We start from the raw sequence: 10,066 nt of genomic DNA, 5'->3' as shown, positions 1-10,066 counted from the left end.
ATCCAACGGTGGACATAGATAGAATAGGATTTCTCGAGTCCTTTTTTTGTACTCCACTTGCATCTTCACCTTGCCCAAGATCTGCTGCTGCGATCTATTCGCCGTTCGCACCTTAGCATGCCATGGCTTCCATGCGATTTCGAGACGTTCCACCAATTCTCTGCAGCCTCTTCCAATTAGCCTAATCGAAGCTCCGGAATCTAGTAGTCCTCTTATCATTCTCCCTGCTACCTTGACCATTGCGTATGGTCGTGGGTCTGGTTTGGGTCCTTCACGCGTCATGGACATCACCGAGCGGGTTACTTCCTGTCGCTCCTTTTTTCTCGCTTTGAAACGCTCGCGGATCTTCTTGACTCTTCTTGTAACCATCGTCATCCCTGCTAGCTGGTTCTCTCGGAAGATTCTTTCCCTCGCCTCCTTGTACTGACGCACCCTCTCCTCCAAACTTCGATAGACTCTATTTGTCGCTTTACCTCCTATCGCTTCCTGGGTGTCTGATAAGGGTATTCGTGCTTCTATCCTTAGCCTTCCTACTGCCTCTTCTGGACTTCGGGCTCTTTCATCGAACGCTGGTTGCCCTCCGACGCAATGTTCCTGTTGGCGTTTCCCGGCCTGCAATTTGGGCACTTGGGCGTTACGGTGTTTGCCAATCCACATTTGTAGCAGAAAAGCCTACGCTGAGCAGCTTCGCAGTCCATGTAGACATGACCCTCCTGCTGACAGTTCCAACAGGTGATAACTTTTCGGGGTGTACCGCTAGAGATCGCCGCCACCGTATCTTCTTGTTTGTCCGTTCCGTTCATTTCGGCTGGTCCTCCTTTCCAGTAGGGGTGCACCTCTTCCAGTCTTCCAACTCGTTGCTCCTCCCGGGGCTTGAATCCGGCGCTCACGCGATGCCTATGTCCTGCTCCTCGCTCCAGATTTAGCACTCGTTCCACTTCCTTGCACTCATCGTGCAGGTGTTCTAGGGTGTAGACTCGCATTGGATAAATCCACTGCCTCATCGGTTCTAGGAGATTTCTTTTTGCCCAATCGTTTTCCACTCATGATTTCCCCGAAGCTACCAGTCTACTTAGGGCCATAAAATACTCCTCCAGTGACTCCCCTTGCCGTTGCTTCCTCTCCGATCGTAGTCGCCCCCATTATCGCAATATCTGCGTTGCAGGGCTTCTTTTAACTCACTCCAGTCTTGCGGCGGCTTGGTCCTTATTAGTAGCCAGTCCCATTCGGATGCCTCTTCCGTCAACAACCGGTGGAAGTCTCGAAGCAGTTCAATCCACGGCATCCCGTATTGTTTCTGAAGATGCTCCACCCGGAACAGAAAATCTTCAGCCCTCTGCCTTTTGTTTGTCTCCCTGTTGCTTTCCTGAATTAGGAGAACCGCCAGCTGAACCATTACGCCGTGGATTCTCCACCTGGGTGGCCATGGAGGATTCTGATGACCTCGAGGAAGGAACTTTTCCGGAGTCCCAATCCAGCTTCCGGAGCATTTGTTCAAATCCCGTCCTCATGCACAGGTCGATCCTTCGATCCACCAGTTGGCTGAGATCTACTCTTAGCTGCTCTTGGGAGGTGTGAATGAGGGCCTGCCTCTCTCGTCGATTGAAGGATGCATAGGCCTCTGCGTTTTTCAGGCTATACTGCTCCTGAATGGGATCTAATTGGACATGAGAGTACGTCCCGAATGGAGTTGATGCTTGTTCCATGCTGAGGTTCCTCGGGATTGCCCCCCTTTGTTGTGCGCTGAGTCGAGTGGTCTCTATGCTTTGCTCGTTACCGCCCTGTGCTCCCCGCTCCATGTCCAAATCTCTTTCCCCTTCTTCGAGCATCGATAGGCTTGGTCCACCCATAGAGTCCTATTTCTATTTTACTCAAGTTTTCCAATAAGGAATTATCCAATCTATTTATATGCAAGCGCTGACTGACTATAATCATTAATTTCAATACTGGCCGGTACCACCAGAATGAGTCCCCGATAACCAAAATAAATAAATAAATAAACAAATAGATAAATAAATAGACAAATAACTAAATAAATAAATAAACAAAATGAATAAATAAACCTATTAAATAAATGAATAAATAAATAAATAATTGATAAAAATATAAATGAACACTATTAAACCAAATAAACAAATGAATAAATAATTATACTAATAAATGTCGAAATAAATCAATAAATAATTACAAAAAAAAACTCCCTCCTTTAATTTTGGACTCTATAAAAAAATTCTCTCAGTAACACAACTCTATCTGGTTTCCTATCTGGGGGCTATAAGGAAGGATGTTTGGGGTTCCGGATTGAGGCTTTCCGTCTGATCCGTGTTTTCCTGGATCTCCGGGTGAGATATAAATATATTTTTAATATTTTTGTTTTCTATTTGTAGGGTTTTTTCTTCTGGTCCTTCTTGGAGCAACGCAAAGGCTATTTGTGTTTAGCCGTTTGGGACTTCCGTTTTTGGTTCAGAACCCCTACAAACATAAAAAAAATCCTTTCTATCCTATTCTTCTATCAACGCATATATATACTTTGTAGTTTAAGACACAGCCGTTGTATTTTCCCCTTCTATTAATTTTATCCTTTTCCTACTCTTATCTATTTCTACTTTAAGTCCTATATATTTATCACAGTTCATTCCTTGCTGCGCAAATCGGCGTTTGGTCTGTTCAGGCCCGATGTCGCATATGGAATTCCAATTCAATTTTGATTTGTACTGCCATAAATTGACTCCAGAAACCTACTAATTGGGGACCTCTCGAGCGGTTCTCTATTTAGCTTTCTGGACCCACGAAAGTAGAGGTTCCTCTTGTGGAGACTATAGCGTTGGTTTTAAAATTGGGCGCCATATTGTTATGACCATTTTCTGGTTTGACGGTCCGCCAATCGGCATGGGTCTGGCTCCGGCTAGCTCAACCAGGGCCGTGGTTTCCCTGACCCTTCCCATACTGACCGCTAACAATAATAATCATCCAACATATACTAAACAGCACATGTTAGACGTTTCACAACACTAAATTCCCCACAAAATATAAATTCAAATCCTAACATACCGAGACAAACTAACTTCTAACACTCATCCTCACCTGATCAATACGGGATCTCTATCCTACTCCTGCTGACATGGAGTAGTTGGGCCTGCCCTCCCTTCCATAGCGGAACGCTGGCCACTTCTTGCGTCCGCCCCTATTTCTTTCCTCTCAATCCCCTCCTACTTTCCCATTATCCTATCCCTAACCCCTACTTTATCCTCTACTCAGTCTTCATTCTTTCATTCAAATTTTTATTAAATAATCTATACAAATTATGCTTAATCAGTTTTCTATCTTTATCTTTTACTTTCTCTTATTCCGACGCTTTGGTTTCGCTCTGGGCTTAATCATAATAATACGGCAATTATCATAATAATATAACCAACTCACTTTCCGCCCGGATTTATATCCCTACTGTAACGGTTTGGCACATGTCCTGAAGGTACTTCGATCTACTAACAGGCTCCAGCCGTGTTCAGGGAAAGTGGGAGTGGTTCTTGTACCTTCAGTATGGACATGGTCGTCACGCGAATCGTCGTAGATCGAATAGGAAGGGTCCTGGGAGAAGGATTCCTAAATAGCATTGTGTTGGGGGTGAAAAAAAAAAGAAAGTTCCTTGGCTAAGATGTTTGAGGTGGCTAAATGTTATTTAACTGCATGGGTGGCGAGATTACTTCCGGTGCCCAAACAAAAGGTCTAATATAAATTCATTTTAGTTAACGTTATAATTCAGGAAAATCTCTTATAAAATAAATTAACATAAGGTGGTTTTCATTGACCATAAAAGATATTTTCGATGATAATTGATATTAATATGGCGGTATTTAGAACAATTCAATAGTAAAGATAATAATAATTAAAGATACTTAAAGTTAATTAAAGATAATTAAAGATAATAATTCAGGTTTGGGGCTTAACAAGTAATTTTTTTTTTAAATGGGATTGCTTAGAAATAATAATTCAAGACTTTTCAGAAAATGATATAAAAATTGATAATTATGGATTTTTAGGTTTTCCTTTTTTATTCTTCTTTTTCATTTGGTAAACTATATGATTTGAAAATTAAACTTTTGAATTTGAATTTTGAAGTTTAAAGGGTATTCGAAATTGCTGGATTTTTTGTCCTTTCTCGCGGGGATATTTAATAGTTGTAGTTACGTGATATTTGTAATTTTTTTTATATAAAAAAAATACATAAAAAAAAATCCAAGACTCCACAGGCAGAGGGGTTGATGTTGCCGGCGGAATTTCGGCGACGGGTCGTAAAAATAATCCCTGAAGCTTGGTGGTGATGCTGGTGCTTATGATGGATGCCGGGGTTGGGCCAGGTGGTGCCTCCAAATCCACGGGCATCGAGGGTCATCCAGCGACAAAAATCCGCTAAACGGGAAAATAAACACTAAGCCAATGCAGGGAATGGCATGGAGCTTAATATTTTCTCACCTCTATTCTTATAAAAATCACACACTAATTTTCTCCTCCACGAGGTTAAGTCACTGGTTTAATATTTTAATCCACAGATGCACAGGTCTGCCCGCAGCGAGATTCAGAATACAAGTGAAATCAGGTGGCAGACAGGAAATGCATCTTTTGGGATTGTCACTTTTTGACAGGTGCTTACGTGGGTGGGTGAATTCCCAAAAAGGGGAGCAGCTGTGGTGGGGGGTGAATGTCAATTGGGGTCAGCTGAGCCTATCGATATTTTCAATTAGCTGCATTGGGTTCGAGGTGTAAATAAGACCATATGTTTTTTGTTTACTATTTTTGTTTTCTTTTTTTTTCTAAAAAATTTTTAAATTACTTTTGTTTTTTTTTTGTTTTGGCTTTGAACCAACGAGCGAACCCCACACTACCTAAGAGAGCTCTCCTTAAGAAGTAGGGACTACCGCCAAAACAAAAAGGAAATTTATTTAATTTCCTTGGGAAATTGTCAACCGCTAGATCCAACGGTGGACATAGATAGAATAGGATTTCTCGAGTCCTTTTTTTGTACTCCACTTGCATCTTCACCTTGCCCAAGATCTGCTGCTGCGATCCATTCGCCGTTCGCACCTTAGCATGCCATGGCTTCCATGCGATTTCGAGACGTTCCACCAATTCTCTGCAGCCTCTTCCAATTAGCCTAATCGAAGCTCCGGAATCTAGTAGTCCTCTTATCATTCTCCCTGCTACCTTGACCATTGCGTATGGTCGTGGGTTTGTTTTGGGTCCTTCACGCGTCATGGACATCACCGAGCGGGTTACTTCCTGTCGCTCCTTTTTTCTTGCTTTGAAACGCTCCCGGATCTTCTTGACTCTTCTTGTAACCATCGTCATCCCTGCTAGCTGGTTCCCTCGGAAGATTCTTTCCCTCGCCTCCTTGTACTGACGCACCCTCTCCTCCAAACTTCGATAGACTCTATTTGCCGCTTTACCTCCTATCGCTTCCTGGGTGTCTGATAAGGGTATTCGTGCTTCTATCCTTAGCCTTCCTACTGCCTCATCTGGACTTCGGGCTCTTTCATCGAACGCTGGTTGCCCTCCGACGCAACGTTCCTGTTGGCGTTTCCCGGCCTGCAATTTGGGCACTTGGGCGTTACGGTGTTTGCCAATCCACATTTGTAGCAGAAAAGCCTACGCTGAGCAGCTTCGCAGTCCATGTAGACATGACCCTCCTGCTGACAGTTCCAACAGGTGATAACTTTTCGGGGTGTACCGCTAGAGATCGCCGCCACCGTATCTTCTTGTTTGTCCGTTCCGTTCATTTCGGCTGGTCCTCCTTTCCAGTAGGGGTGCACCTCTTCCAGTCTTCCAACTCGTTGCTCCTCCCGGGGCTTGAATCCGGCGCTCACGCGATGCCTATGTCCTGCTCCTCGCTCCAGATTTAGCACTCGTTCCACTTCCTTGCACTCATCGTGCAGGTGTTCTAGGGTGTAGACTCGCATTGGATAAATCCACTGCCTCATCGGTTCTAGGAGATTTCTTTTTGCCCAATCGTTTTCCACTCATGATTTCCCCGAAGCTACCAGTCTACTTAGGGCCATAAAATACTCCTCCAGTGACTCCCCTTGCCGTTGCTTCCTCTCCGATCGTAGTCGCCCCCATTATCGCAATATCTGCGTTGCAGGGCTTCTTTTAACTCTCTCCAGTCTTGCGGCGGCTTGATCCTTATTAGTAGCCAGTACCATTCCGATGCCTCTTCCGTCAACAACCGGTGGAAGTCTCGAAGCAGTTCAATCCACGGCATCCCGTATTGTTTCTGAAGATGCTCCACCCGGAATAGAAAATATTCAGCCCTCTGCCTTTTGTTTGTCTCCCTGTTGCTTTCCTGAATTAGGAGAACTGCCAGCTGAACCATTAGGCCGTGGATTCTCCACCTGGGTGGCCATGGAGGATTCTGATGACCTCGAGGAAGGAACTTTTCCGGAGTCCCGATCCAGCTTCCGGAGTATTTGTTCAAATCCCGTCCTCATGCACAGGTCGATCCTTCGATCCACCAGTTGGCTGAGATCTACTCTTAGCTGCTCTTGGGAGGTGTGAATGAGGGCCTGCATCTCTCGTCGATTGAAAGATGCATAGGCCTCTGCGTTTTCCAGGCTATACTGCTCCTGAATGGGATCTAATTGGACATGAGAGTACGTCCCGAATGGACTTGATGCTTGTTCCACGCTGAGGTTCCTCGGGATTGCCCCCCTTTGTTGTGCGCTGAGTCGTGTGGTCTCTCTGCTTTGCTCGTTACCGCCCTGTGCTTCCCGCTCCATGTCCAAATCTCTTTCCCCTTCTTCGAGCATCGATAGGCTTGGTCCACCCATAGAGTCCTATTTCTATTTTACTCAAGTTTTCCAATAAGGAATTATCCAATCTATTTATATGCAAGCGCTGACTGACTATAATCATTAATTTCAATACTGGCCGGTACCACCAGAATGAGTCCCCGATAACCAAAATAAATAAATAAATAAACAAATAGATAAATAAATAGACAAATAACTAAATAAATAAATAAACAAAATGAATAAATAAACCTATTAAATAAATGAATAAATAAATAAATAATTGATAAAATATAAATGAACACTATTAAACCAAATAAACAAATGAATAAATAAATATACTAATAAATGTCGAAATAAATCAATAAATAATTACAAAAAAAAACTCCCTCCTTTAATTTTGGACTCTATAAAAAAATTCTCTCAGTAACACAACTCTATCTGGTTTCCTATCTGGGGGCTATAAGGAAGGATGTTTGGGGTTCCGGATTGAGGCTTTCCGTCTGATCCGTGTTTTCCTGGATCTCCGGGTGAGATATAAATATATTTTTAATATTTTTGTTTTCTATTTGTAGGGTTTTTTCTTCTGGTTCTTCTTGGAGCAACGCAAAGGCTATTTGTGTTTAGCCGTTTGGGACTTCCGTTTTTGGTTCAGAACCCCTACAAACATAAAAAAAATCCTTTCTATCCTATTCTTCTATCAACGCATATATATACTTTGTAGTTTAAGACACAGCCGTTGTATTTTCCCCTTCTATTAATCTTATCCTTTTCCTACTCTTATCTATTTCTACTTTAAGTCCTATATATTTATCACAGTTCATTCCTTGCTGCGCAAATCGGCCTTTGGTCTGTTCAGGCCCGATGTCGCATATGGAATTCCAATTCAACTTTGATTTGTACTGCCATAAATTGACTCCAGAAACCTACTAATTGGGGACCTCTCGAGCGGTTCTCTATTTAGCTTTCTGGACCCACGAAAGTAGAGGTTCCTCTTGTGGAGGCTATAGCGTTGGTTTCAAAATTGGGCGCCATATTGTTATGACCATTTTCTGGTCTGACGGTCCGCCAATCGGCATGGGTCTGGCTCCGGCTAGCTCAACCAGGGCCGTGGTTTCCCTGACCCTTCCCATACTGACCGCTAACAATAATAATCATCCAACATATACTAAACAGCACATGTTAGACGTTTCACAACACTAAATTCGCCACAACATTTAAATTGAAATCCTAACATACCGAGACAAACTAACTTCTAACACTCATCCTCACCTGATCAATACGGGATCTCTATCCTACTCCTGACATGGAGTAGTTGGGCCTGCCCTCCCTTCCATAGCGGAACGCTGGCCACTTCTTGCGTCCGCCCCTATTTCTTTCCTCTCAATCCCCTCCTACTTTCCCATTATCCTATCCTAACCCCTACTTTATCCTCTACTCAGTCTTCATTCTTTCGTTCAAATTTTTATTAAATAATCTATACAAATTATGCTTAATCAGTTTTCTATCTTTATCTTTTACTTTCTCTTATTCCGACGCTTTGGTTTCGCTCTGGGCTTAAATCATAATAATACGGCAATTATCATAATAATATAACCAACTCACTTTCCGCCCGGATTTATATCCCTACCTAAGAGAGCTCTCCTTAAGAAGTAGGGACTACCGCCAAAACAAAAAGGAAATTTATTTAATTTCCTTGGGAAATTGTCAACCGCTAGCTCCAACGGCCGCGATCGGAACTTACATATAAATGTACAAATAAAAAGAAAAAAATAAATGTATATAAAAACAAGAAACTTCGGGTATATCAACTTGGGCTCCGCACGAAGTTACTTTCCAACTTTGTGCGGAGCCGAAGTTGATATACCCTTGCAGTTCAGTCGCAGTCCGCTAGGTGGCGCCACGCATCTTATATTATTAGATGTATAGCAGATCGTATATAGTCGGCCGATCCTTAGGAAATTTGGCAAATTAGATTATTTTGTCCAAAATAGAATCTGTACCAAGTCCCATCTTTCCAACTTAAAAAACACCAAAGTTATGCCAATTCCGATCGTTGTATGACAGCTATAGGATATAGTCGTCTGATCCTTATGAAATTTTGTACATAAGATATGTGGGTCAAATATAACATGTGTGGAAAGTCCCAACCCATCTTAAAAAACCTATCTTAAGTCTATCTTAAAAAACAACGAAGTTATGGCATTTCCGATCAATCAGTTATATGGCAGCTTTAGGATATAGTCGACCGATCCCGACCGTTCCGACTTATGTACTGCCTGCAACAGAAAGAAGGGTGTGTGCAAAGTTTCAACTCGATAGCTTTAAAACTGAGAGACTAGTTTGCGTAGAAACAGACAGACAGACAGATAGACAGACGGACAGACGGACAGACGGACATGCTCATATCGACTCAGGAGGTGATCCTGATCATGAATATATATACTTTATAGGGTCGGAGATGTCTCCTTCACTGCGTTGCACACTTTTGACCAAAATTATAATACCCTCTGCAAGGGTATAATAAAACAAGAAAGGAAAGCTAACTTCGGGCGGAGCCGAAGTTTATATACCCTTGCAGTTGAGTCACAGTCCGCTAGGTGGCGCCACGCATCTTATATTATTGGATATATAGCATATCGTATCCTTATGAAATTTGGCAAATCAGATTATTTTGTCCAAAATAGAATTTGTACCAAGTCCCATCTTTCTAACTTAAAAAACACCAAAGTTATGCCAATTCCGATCGTTGTATGACAGCTATAGGATATAGTCGTCAGATCCTTATGAAATTTTGTACATAAGATATGTGGGTCAAATATAACATGTGTGGAAAGTCCCAACCTATCTTAAAAAACCTATCTTAAGTCTATCTTAAAAAACAACGAAGTTATGGCATTTCCGATCAATCAGTTATATGGCAGCTTTAGGATATAGTCGACCGATCCCGACCGTTCCGACTTATGTACTGCCTGCAACAGAAAGAAGTGTGTGTGCAAAGTTTCAACTCGATAGCTTTAAAGCTGAGAGACTAGTTTGCGTAGAAACAGACAGACAGACAGACAGACAGACAGACGGACAGACAGACAGACGGACATGCTTATATCGACTCAGGAGGTGATCCTGATCAAGAATATATATACTTTATAGGGTCGGAGATGTCTCCTTTACTGCGTTGCTCACTTTTGACCAAAATTATAATACCCTCTGCAATGGTATAATAACGGAATAATTAAAGAACAATGAAATACATATACACCAACACAAAAAAAATAAATGGGTAT

This window comes from Drosophila ananassae, chromosome XR, assembly GCF_017639315.1.
Source record: "Drosophila ananassae strain 14024-0371.13 chromosome XR, ASM1763931v2, whole genome shotgun sequence".
Lineage (NCBI taxonomy): Eukaryota > Metazoa > Arthropoda > Insecta > Diptera > Drosophilidae > Drosophila > Drosophila ananassae.
Note: the sequence above shows the minus strand (reverse complement) of the source record.